The sequence below is a fragment of the Corythoichthys intestinalis genome, chromosome 5, assembly GCF_030265065.1.
Source record: "Corythoichthys intestinalis isolate RoL2023-P3 chromosome 5, ASM3026506v1, whole genome shotgun sequence".
Lineage (NCBI taxonomy): Eukaryota > Metazoa > Chordata > Actinopteri > Syngnathiformes > Syngnathidae > Corythoichthys > Corythoichthys intestinalis.
In genome coordinates, this window is record NC_080399.1 from 11105327 (window position 1) to 11117052 (window position 11726).

Consider the following 11726-nt stretch of genomic DNA (forward strand, 5'->3'; position numbering starts at 1 on the left):
AAATAAAAAACTCCAGTCCCCATTCTGTATCAGCAGCTTTAAACTACATTCAATTAATTTAATGTTGTAAATCAACCGTTAAAGTTGTTAAAATTGCTCCCGTTATTCCATAATTTCCCTTTTGTCTACTTTCGACATGTGAAAGTTTAAAAACTATTTTAAAGATAGATTCGAGTCAATATTTTACCGATTTAGGAGTATTTTAGATAAAAAGTTAATTAATTTTGCTTGGAAGGTTCGCTACAACAGCCTTGCAGGGAAGTGTACTGCTTTAAGATGGCGGCCGTTTACTAACGCCCGCATCTAGCTTTTTGTAGGTGTGCTGCTAACACTACCGAATCGATATCGCATCTAGTCCTATATAAATGATATCTACCGTAACATTATGTGGATGTACTTTGTAGCAGCTTTTCGGCAGCAGTCAGGTATGTTGTTGTGTTTTGTTATCTCGTGGCATGAGTTGAGCTAGAGCCGTGAGTTGAGCATTGGCATTACCCAAGGGGCCGGGTAATGAGAAGCATGATGTTTAGCTACTCTCGCTCCGTTCCTCATTGACCGCGCGGCGCGCTGAGTGTGTTGTACTTCCGCTTTACTTGGCATATTTCAATAATCCGAATTTGGATGTTTGTGAATCGTTCTCGAATCTTCCACGGCCGAATCGCGAATAATCTAACAATCGGAAATTTTGCACACCTCTACCCTCTAGACAAGTTTCCTGAGCGAACATTGGGCGGCGCCATCCTTGACATTTTCTGCCATGGACTTTAGACAGAACATCATGCCGTGCGTAAACAAAGTTAAAACCAGAGGAACCCACGGAATCTGCAAAAATGGATTTAGCACAATGTAGATGAGGTTCCGGGACTTTCTGTGATGTGCGTGAACTCCTGAAATTGCCTATATAAAGTGCTGGCCAAAAGTATTGGCACCCCTGCAATTCTGTCAGATAGTGCTCAATTTCTCCCAGAAAATGATTGCAATTACAAAGGCTTTGTTAGTAATATCATCATTTATTTTGCTTGCAATGAAAAAACACAAAAGAGAATGGGGGGGGGGGGGGGGGGGGGGAAATCACTATCATTTTTCACAAAACTCCAAAAATGGGCCGGACAAAAGTATTGGGACCCTTTGAAAAATCACGTGATGCTTCTCTAATTTGTGTACTTAGCAGCACCTGCTACTTACCTGTGACACATAGTGGGTTGTGGCAATAACTAAATCACATTGCATCACTTGCAGCCAGTTAAAATGGATTAAAGTTGACTTAACCTCTATCCCGTGTCCTTGTGTGTACCACAATGAGCATGAAGAAAAGAAAGAAGACCAAAGAAGTCTTTGAGGACTTGAGAAGCAAAATGTGAAGAACAATGTGCAATCTCAAGGCTACAAGTCCATCATGGCACTGTGGCTAACCTCTCTAGATGTGGATGGAAAAGAAAAATTGACGACACATTTCAACGAAAGATTGTGCGGATGGTGGATAAAGAACCTCGACTCACATCCAAACAAGTTCAAGCTGTCCTGCAGTCCGAGGGTACAGCAGTCTCAACCCGTACAATCCGTCGATGTCTAAATGAAAAGGCACTCTATGGTAGGATACCCAGGAAGACCCAACTTCTGGCCCAGAGACATTGAAAAGCCAGGCTGGAGTTTGCCAAAACTTACCTGAGAAAGCCAAAAACGTTTTGGAAGAATGTTCTCTGGTCAGATGAGACAAAAGTACAGCTTTTTGGGAAATGCATCAACATAAAGTTTACAGGAAAGGAAAAAAAAACCTTCAAAGAAAAGAACACTGTCCCCACAGTCAAACATGGCGGAGGTTCCCTGATGTTTTGGGGTTGCTTAGCTGCCTCTGGCACTGGACTGCTTGACCGTGTGCATGTCATTATGAAGTTTTCTATTCTATTCTATTCTATTCTATTCTATTCTATTCTATTCTATTCTATTCTATTCTATTCTATTCTATTCTATTCACACTCTAAAGTTCTTTTTTTAATGTATTAGTTACGTATCTCTTTCATAGTACTGTATTAAACAGATTGTCATCCATTTACAACAATAGACTGTGAGAACTGGCTGTTAATGCTCATGTTTCATTGCCATTGACATCACTACACATCCAATCCATGTTTTTCTGCCATTTAAAATGAATGAAAAATTTGGACGATCATAGCCGTCAATTGCATAGCCTGACTTGGGTGCCAGTTGAATGTCAATGCGCTGTAATGGTAGGTGTATGGTCAAAAATTATAACTACATGTTTTTCTGCCATTCCAAATGAATGGAAAATTTGGATGTGCATAGCCGTCAATGGCATGGATGTGCATGGCCTGCAAAAATGCCACATAACAAAAAAAAAAAAAGACACATACCAACAAAAAAAATGCCACATACCGAAATCCATTTTGCCACATACCAAAAAAAAAATGCCACATGGCCAAATACATTTTGCCACACGGCAAAAAAAAGCCGCATGGCAAAAAAAATGCAACATGGCAAAATCAATTTTCCACATACCAAAGAAAATGCTACATGCCAAAACTCATTTTGCTATATACAAAAAAAAAATGCCACCTGCCAAAACCCATTTTGCCACATACATATAAAAAAAAAAATGCCACATGGCAAAATGCATTTTGCGACATATCAAAAATAATGCCACATGGAAAAGTCAATTATGCCCCCCCCCCAAAAAAAAATTAATGCCACATGCCAAAGTCAATTTTTACACATATTAAAAAAATGCCAAATGCCCAAAAAATGCCACATGGAAAAATTGATTTTGCCACACACCAAAGAAAATGCCACATGCCAAAATCAATTTTGCTAGCCTGGTACACCAGACTCACCGCTGTTCCAGCTATTGAGTCTGGCCACCATTCAGCGGATAAAATTTCAAGGGCGGAGCAAGCCACAGCAAACAGACAGCGGAGTGGACCAATCAGCGACGGGTGGACGTGACATTAGTTAAGCGACGAGGGACTTGCACGCAGAAGTAAAAACATACGAGGAGAGCGGAGTTTATTCAACATGGCTAGCGCAAGACAGACTGTTGTCAATGACTTGGGTCGATGTGTTTTTGGTAATTTAAAACTGATTTTACCGTGGATTGGCACAAATTCTCGGCTCTCCTGTTTGCCATCTGTGTTGTTGTGGGGACGACTTCCGACGCAGGAGAGTGACGTTGCTCATTATGAACACGTCATGCAAATAAACAAATCTGATTGGACGGTTGATTTTGTCTTTGCTCGAGAGGCCGTTAATGGACTTGGTCCCAGACTATTCTCACAGTGTTTGAAAAATACAGGGAGAACAGTCTGGCCGTGCCAGGCAACCATTTTGCTACATACCAAAAAAATGCCACATGGCAAAAAAAAATGCCATATGCCAAAATCCATTTTGCCACTGGGCAAAAAAACAAAAAAATGCCACGTGCCAAAATCCATTTTGCTACATACCCAAAAAAATTCCACATGGCCAAAAAAAAAAATGCCATGTGCCAAAATCCATTGTGCCACATGGCAAAAAAATGCCACATGGCGAAATACATTTTGCCACATGCCCAAAAAATGCTACATGGAAAAATCCATTTTGCCACATACCAAAAAAATGCCACATGCCGAAATCCATTTTGCTAAAGACAAAAAAAAATGCAACATGGCAAAAAAAATGCCATATTCCAAAATCCATTTTGCCAAATGGCATAAAAAAGCCACATGCCAAAATCAATTTTGCGACATACCAAAAAAATGCCACATGCCAAAATCCATTTAGCCACATACCAAAAAAATGCCACATGCCGAAATCCATTTTGCTAAATACCAAAAAATTGCCACATGGCAAAAAAATACCATATTCCAAAATCCATTTTGCCACATGGCAAAAAAATGCCGTATGCCAAAATCCATTTTGCCACATACCCCCTAAAAAAATGCCACATGGAAAAATCCATTTTGCCACGTGCCCAAAAAATGCTACATGGAAAAATCCGTTTTGCCACATACCAAAAAAATGCCACATGCCGAAATCCATTTTGCTGAATACCAAAAAAACGCCACATGGCAAAAAAATGCCCTATTCCAAAATCCATTTTGTCAAATGGCAAAAAAATGCCACAATGCCAAAATCCATTTTGCCACATACCAAAAAAATGCCACATGGCAAAAAAAAAATGCCACATGCCAAAATCCATTTTGCCACATACCAAAAAAATGTCGCATGCCGAAATTCATTTAGCTAAATACCAAAAAAATGTCACATGGCTAAAAAAATGCCATATTCCAAAATCCATTTTGCCACATGGCAAAAAAAATGCCACATGCCAAAATCAATTTTGCTACATACCAAAAAAAATGTCACATGGCAAAAAAAAAAAATGCGGTATGCCAAAATCCATTTTGCCACGTGGCAAAAAAATGCCACATGGCAAAATACATTTTGCCACATGGCAAAAAAATGCCACATGCCGAAATCCATTTTGCTAAATACCAAAAAAATGCCACATGGCAAAAAAAAATGCCATATTCCAAAATCCATTTTGCCACATGCCAAAATCAATTTTGCTACATACCAAAAAAATGCCACACGCTGAAATCCATTTTGCTAAATACCAAAAAAATGCCACATGGCAAAAAAAAGGCCACATGGCAAAAAAAATAAAATAAAAAATATGCCACATGGAAAAATCCATTTTGCCACATACCAAATACCACTTTTCGTTCTCAGCCCTGCTCCCATTTTGACTGGGAGATTGGAGAGGCTGGAAGCCAATTAGTTAAATGAGTGCCCTATAAATGTTTAAAAAGAACACTGCCGTCCCTCCCAGTCAAAATGGATTGAACGTCTAGCGCCGTCATTGGCAGCTAATATGTCAAACGAGCGCCCTACGAAGAGTTAAAATATCAGCTGTCTGTTTTGCCATTTACAGAAGCATCTCCACCCATACACTCACTCTGCCCGGTGAGAGTGTGCGAATGTTGAGCGTGCGTGTCGGACAAAGCGCGTACGTGCTTGTGTTGCGCCTTGGCACACATACACAGAAGGCTGTTTGAGCACATTGTGGCTTAGGAGAGGAGTCACTGATTGGGTTGGAAAACTGTTTGAACACGCACAGAAAAAGGTTGTGTGTAGTGGTACCTTGAGCATTCCAGTTGGGATGCACACAAATGGACATTTTTGGATGAAAGCAAAGTGGAAAATGAAACACAAAAAATACATTATAATATCTTATTTAGTTATTTCTTAAGTTTTGTTCAAAATATGGAGCAAAAAGTGCTTTAAATAATTAATTCAAAGCAGAAGCAGAACAAGTGCCATATGAGTGCACATGCTATACACACACCCATATACACTGTTTTCATTTGAAAATGTAGTGAAAGAAAATAAAGTGAACTAAATTGCTGGGGAGAGGGAGGGAAAAAAAGTCATATTTTGGCCTAACAAAGACTTTAAGTTAAATTTTGGCCTAAAAATTTCATCAAATAAATTAGTAGATATAAGATACAAGGGTTATGAGATGTTTTCTTTTCTCGTACGTTCATTCATTCATCCCTTCCAGACAATATGGAATTAGCGCCGTAAGTGGCAGTGAATGAGTTGAGTAATATACCTGTAGGTGCCTAAAATAACGTTTGGATAATTATTTATGTTAATTGGAAATAATTTATTTGATTTTATAAGACAGGCTTGTTATTTGTTGTTTCGTTTCGTGGGACGGGCTTGTGACGTCCAGTGTTGTCACAGATTATTTGAAAAAGTAATTTAATTACTGATTACTGATTACGCCTCAAAAAAGTAATCTAGTTACTTTACTGATTACTTCATTATCAAAGTAACTAAGTTACTTTAAAAGTAATCTATCAGTTACGTTTTACCCATTTTTCTCCCTTTGCCGCCTGAACATAAGAATGACAACAGAAAAATGTCATCACATGTAAATGACTTTCCGATGATTGAATTTAAAGGGGAATATCAGAATTTCGCCCTAGCTTAGTCACTCCGGAGCCTTGAAACTAACAAATATCTGACAACTTGCTTGGAATTTGTTGAAATCAACTCCACCGACCAATTAAACCCCGCTAACTCTAAGATTAAGCCTAATGTCAAAACTTCTGACTTTCGGGTTATGGTTAACAGCATATCAGTGCCAATGTAAAACAATGCAAACTGATGGCACAATAATCAACAACACACAAGTGGTTTGTACAGTGCAATAAACACAAAGCCGGTGGCGAGTGCGAATGCGCGTGCAGCCGTGCACATTAACAACCCGGAAGTACTCCTCTCAACACACACGCGGTCAATTTGGCCACAAAACGTGGCGGCAACTAAGCACTTTACACTCAGTCGGACTTACAACACATCCCACAGATGCTAAACGAACACATCACCTCACGGCATAAAAGTGCAACACGCATATGATGTAAACAAAGCTTGCCAACTTGGAGCGATGACTGCCCGTTGGTGCTACGGCAAAGCTATAAAACGGCCGCGCATGTAGGGGGTCCAACCTTTTGCTGATACCCTCTAGAATGAAGGAAAAATACTCACCTTCACTTATGGATATCCACAGATCAATATTCTCTCGCAACGTCTCAACACTTGGCGCGAATGTCCACCCACCTCAGTCCCACAACACGTGACGCGAGACCAAAACAGGAAATAGCTAAGAGGTTGTCATGGAAACACGTACCGGGAACCTTTTATTTTAGCATTTTCTATTCAAAATGCTCTTCGTACATGACTACAATATTTTTCATTCTACATACGTTATGAGGCAATGAAAAAATAGTAACGCAGAGACACTAAGGAAGCTAACTTCAATCAGATTACTGGTGTAGAAAAATGAACGCGTTAGATTACTCGTTACTGAAAAAAGTAATCAGATTACAGTAACGCGTTACTAACTAACGCGTTACTGACAACACTGGTGACGTCATGTCGTACGATATACTGGTCCTTCTCAAAAAATTAGCATATTGTGATAAAGTTCATTATTTTCTGTAATGTACTGATAAACATGAGGCTTTCATATATTTTAAATTCATTACACACAACTGAAGTAGTTCAAGCCTTTTATTGTTTTAATATTGATGATTTTGGCAAAAAAGTCAAGAAAACCCAAAAATCCCCATCTAAAAAAATTAGCATATCATGAAAAGGTACTCTAAAGAAGCTACTAACCTAATCATCTGAATTAACGAATTAACTCAAAACCCCTGCGAAAGATTCCTGAGGCTTTCAAAAACTCCCAGCCAGTTCATTACTCAAAACTGCAATCATGGGCAAGACTGCCAACCTGACTGCTGTCCAGAAGGCCATCCTTGACACCCTCAAGCAAAAGGATAAGACACAAAGAAATTTCTGAGCAAATAGGCTGTTCCCAGAGTGCTGTATCAAGGCACCTCAGTGGTAAGGAAAAAGTCTGCCAGGAAACGCTGCACAACCAGAAGAGGTAACCACACCCTGAGAAAGATTGTAGAGAAGGACCGATTCCAGACCTTGGGGGACCTGCAGAAACAGTGGACTGAGTCTGGAGTAGAAACATCCAGAGCCACCGTGCTCAGGCATGTGCTGGAAATGGGCTACAGGTGCCGCATTCCCAAGGTCAAGCCACTTTTGACCCTGGAACAGCGGCAGAAGCGCCTGACCTGGGCTACAAAGAAACAGCACTGGACTGTTGTTCAGTGGTCCAAAGTACTTTTTTCAGATGAAAGCAAAATTTGCATGTCATTCGGGAATCAAGGTGCAGTAAAGGTGCAAGGAGAAGTAAAGCCAAAGTGGGACATTATAGACCCGCCCTCTCATAGAAACAACGTAATTTGTGCCACTTTTCTCCGGTAATCTTTCAAAACCGAACATGCCGATCACGCATTGCTTTTTTGGAACTTGTAGAAACGACTCTAGACATTACGACACATGAAGAATGTTTTCTTCATACGTTTCCGGAAACCAAAAACTCGGGAGGAAAAAATGTGAAGACCGAATCAACTTGCGCTGACTTTTAACACCAGCTCGGTGAATCCATTCACATTTCATATGCAGTAAACATTTTGTTGGGTTGTCATAGTCTTTCAGAGGACAAAGAGGTAAGCCATTTTTATATTTTCAACTTTTTTTTTTTCGCGTAACGTTGTGCCGTACTGCTCCTGTCTGACAATGAATGACCTGAAAAGAATTACATTGGTATCTGACTGCCACTGTTACCGTTTCTGTTATATACAGTGGGGAGAACAAGTATTTGATAAACTGCCAATGGGAAAGCCCATTGGCAGTTTATCAAATACTTGTTCTCCCCACTGTATATAAAAAAAACAACTTTAGTAATGGGGAAGTGTAAATAAATTATAGACTTAAGATTTGTTATCAATGAAAAAATTAAAAGTGTTCGTTGGCTGTCACTGAGTAGCATTTGCGATCGCTACAAAAAGCTAACTAAATTACCCCCAAGAACGGTAAGAAACGTAGGACAACCAGAGGACATATAAGAAAGACAGGGCTGATGGTAAAGGATAGCTTGTTGAAACAGGAGAATGTCATTGTCAGTCACGTCGATAAAAAAGCTAAGGCTATGCTTAGGTCGGCTCGTTTTTTTTCGTCTTTTTCAGCCTTCGACACTCAAGCCATCTCTTTAACTGAACATTTTTATGTTCTTCCACATCTTTGCCAGTGAATTTGACACCAGGCACATCATTTTCGGAGAGAATTGGTAGCTTTAGCTCTGTAAACATCTCCTTCGTACACGATTTGTATTCATTTCCTATTAGGGACACCCGGTGACTTGTCCCTACTTAGCAACAGTAGCTAATGTTATGAATATTAATGAACGGAAGTGACGTGTTGCTTGCGGTACGCCATTGGTCTGCCAACTCTCCTGACCTGAACCCCATAGAGAATCTATGGGATATTGTGAAGAGGAAGTTGAGAGACACCGGACCCAAAACTTTGGATGAGCTTAAGGCCGCTATCGAAGCATCCTGGGCCTCCATAACACCTCAGCAGCGCCACAGGCTGATTGCCTCCATGCCACGCCGCATTGAAGCAGTCATTTCTGCAAAAGGATCCCCGACCAAGTATTGAGTGCATAGCTGATATAATTATTTGAAGGTTGACTTTTTTTGTATTAAAAAAACACTTTTTTTGTATTGGTCGGATGAAATATGCAAATTTTTTGGGATTGGGATTTTCGTTTTTTCTTGACTTTTTTGCCAAAATCATCAATATTAAAACAATAAAAGGCTTGAACTACTTAAGTTGTGTGTAATGAATCTAAAATATATGAAAGTCTAATGTTTATCAGTACATTACAGAAAATAATGAACTTCATCACAATATGCTAATTTTTTGAGAAAGACTAAATGCTAGGCGAGAGCGTGTACCTCTTTTTCTATCGATCTCTCAGTTGCTCTTTTGTTTACGTTTTGAATGTGAGGCCTTTGATTAATTTTTGTTGGATTACAGTAGCGAACTCAAGAGAGCGGCGTGAGAGTTTTTCTTGACTGCTGTCCAGCGGGTAAGTGAGGGAGACGGAAGAGGGTAGCGTCGGGTTAAATGCTTTTGCGTTGTGGATCCTACAATACCGTAATTTTCGGACTATAAGGCGCATCCACCAAATTTGACATGAAAACGGCATTTGTTCTTAGGTAAGCCGCACCTGTCCTCACTGTATTATGGGATATTTTCACCAAAAGATATTAACCGGTAACACTTTATTTGACAGCGGTGTCATAAGAGTGTCATAAGACCGTCATAATTATGACATAAAGTCATCCGGCAAGGTATCTCACTTTTGAATGGATGTAAAAGATCCGGACTGGGCATAAATGGAGATAGTGAAAAAATTCGCTGGATGACAATTAATGACCTATGTCATAAGCATTTATTAATTCCCATGACGGAGTCATGTCATAATTATGACGGTCTTATGACAGTCCTTTGACGCCCCCGTCCAAAAAAGTGTTGCCTATAAACTCAAATAAATCAAGAAATAATCTGCACTGGATTATAAACTGCAGGATTCAAAAGTAGTGGTTTATAGTTGGAAATTTTTGGTATATTAACAAAATATATCAACTTTAGAGTGTGACTTGGGCCATAACCAGTGTGTATTTGTTTTTAATTCATTTTAATTTTATTGATTTTTATTAACATTGTATTAATTTATACATTTATTTTACGAATTATTTTATAATTATTTTATTAAGTTAAAAAAATTAATATTAAAATCCCTCTTGATGGTTTCGTTTTTATACAATTTGTAAAATTAGTTTAACTAGTTGGTCGCAACTGTTGTGGACATCGCAGGGCTGTGCTGCCGGGCTTCCAGAGCATGATTCTTGCGACATCAACATGTCATCTGTTCAAGCCCTTTCAATTTAAAACCCTGGAGGATAATTAATGACAATGACAGCACTAGGGCTGCACGATATCCATTTTTTGAAACCGATATCGATAACTTCCTGCTCCTCAAAGCCAATACCGATATCAGTAACCGATAATAAATATATAATGTTTTAAATGTATAATCTGAGTTTTTGAATACCTGGAGGTTTAAAAAAACAAAACAAAAAAACTAGTGGTGGATTCAAGGGTTGCCGGCCGGCAATTAATTCGAGGAAGGTGGGAAGTCAAAATTTCCAATCTAGCATTGTACTTTGACATATTTACGTAAAAATGTACGTAAAATAAATGCTAAGTGCACGTTTTTTTTGTTTTTGTTTTTTTTTTTACCAAGAATCGAGACGGTTTTATGTCCATATCAATAAAGAATTCGGGAATTTAAACATTTATTCACAAGAATTTTCACCGGAAAAGCTCTGTTTACATCAGGCTCCCTGTAGCTACATTCACTAACAGATTAGAATTGACCTTGGACATATTTACGTAAAATAAATGCTAACTGCAGTTTTTTTTGTTGCTTTTAACCAAGAATCCCGACTTTTTTACGTCCATATCTATTAAAAAAATTGGGGGATTAAAGCATTTATTCACAAGAATTTTTACTGGAAAAGCTATGTTTACATCAGGCAGCCGCTAGCTACATTCAATAACAGACTAGCATTGTACTTCGACATATTTACGTAAAATAAAAGTTCACTGCACAGTTTTTTTGCTTTTAACCAATAATCGAGACTGTTTTACATCCATATCTATGAAGAATTCAGGGATTTAAGCATTTATTACACGAGAATTTTCACCGGAAAAGCTCAGTTTACAACAGGCGGCCGCTAGTTACATTCACCAATAGAGTAGCATTGTACTTCGACATATTTACGTAAGATAAATGCTAACTGCACGTTTCTTTCTTTCTTTTTTTTTCTTGCTTTTGACCAAGAATCGAGACTGTTTTACGTCCATATAAAAAAAAAAAATCGGGGATTTAAGCATTTATTCACAAGAATTTTCCCCGGAAAAGCTCTAATTACATCAGGCGGCCACTAGCTACATTCACTAACAGACTAGCATTGTACTTCGACATATTTACGTCAAATAAATGCTAACTGCACAGTTTTTTTGCTTTCAACCAAGAATCGGACTGTTTTACATCCATATCTATAAAGAATTCAGGGATTTAAGCATTTATTCATGAGAATTTTCACCGGAAAAGCTCTGTTTACATCAGGCAGCCGCTAGCTACATTCACTAACAGACTAGCATTGTGCTCCACATATTTACGTAAAATAAATTCTAACTGCTCGGTTTTTTTGCTTTTAACCAAGAATCGAGAC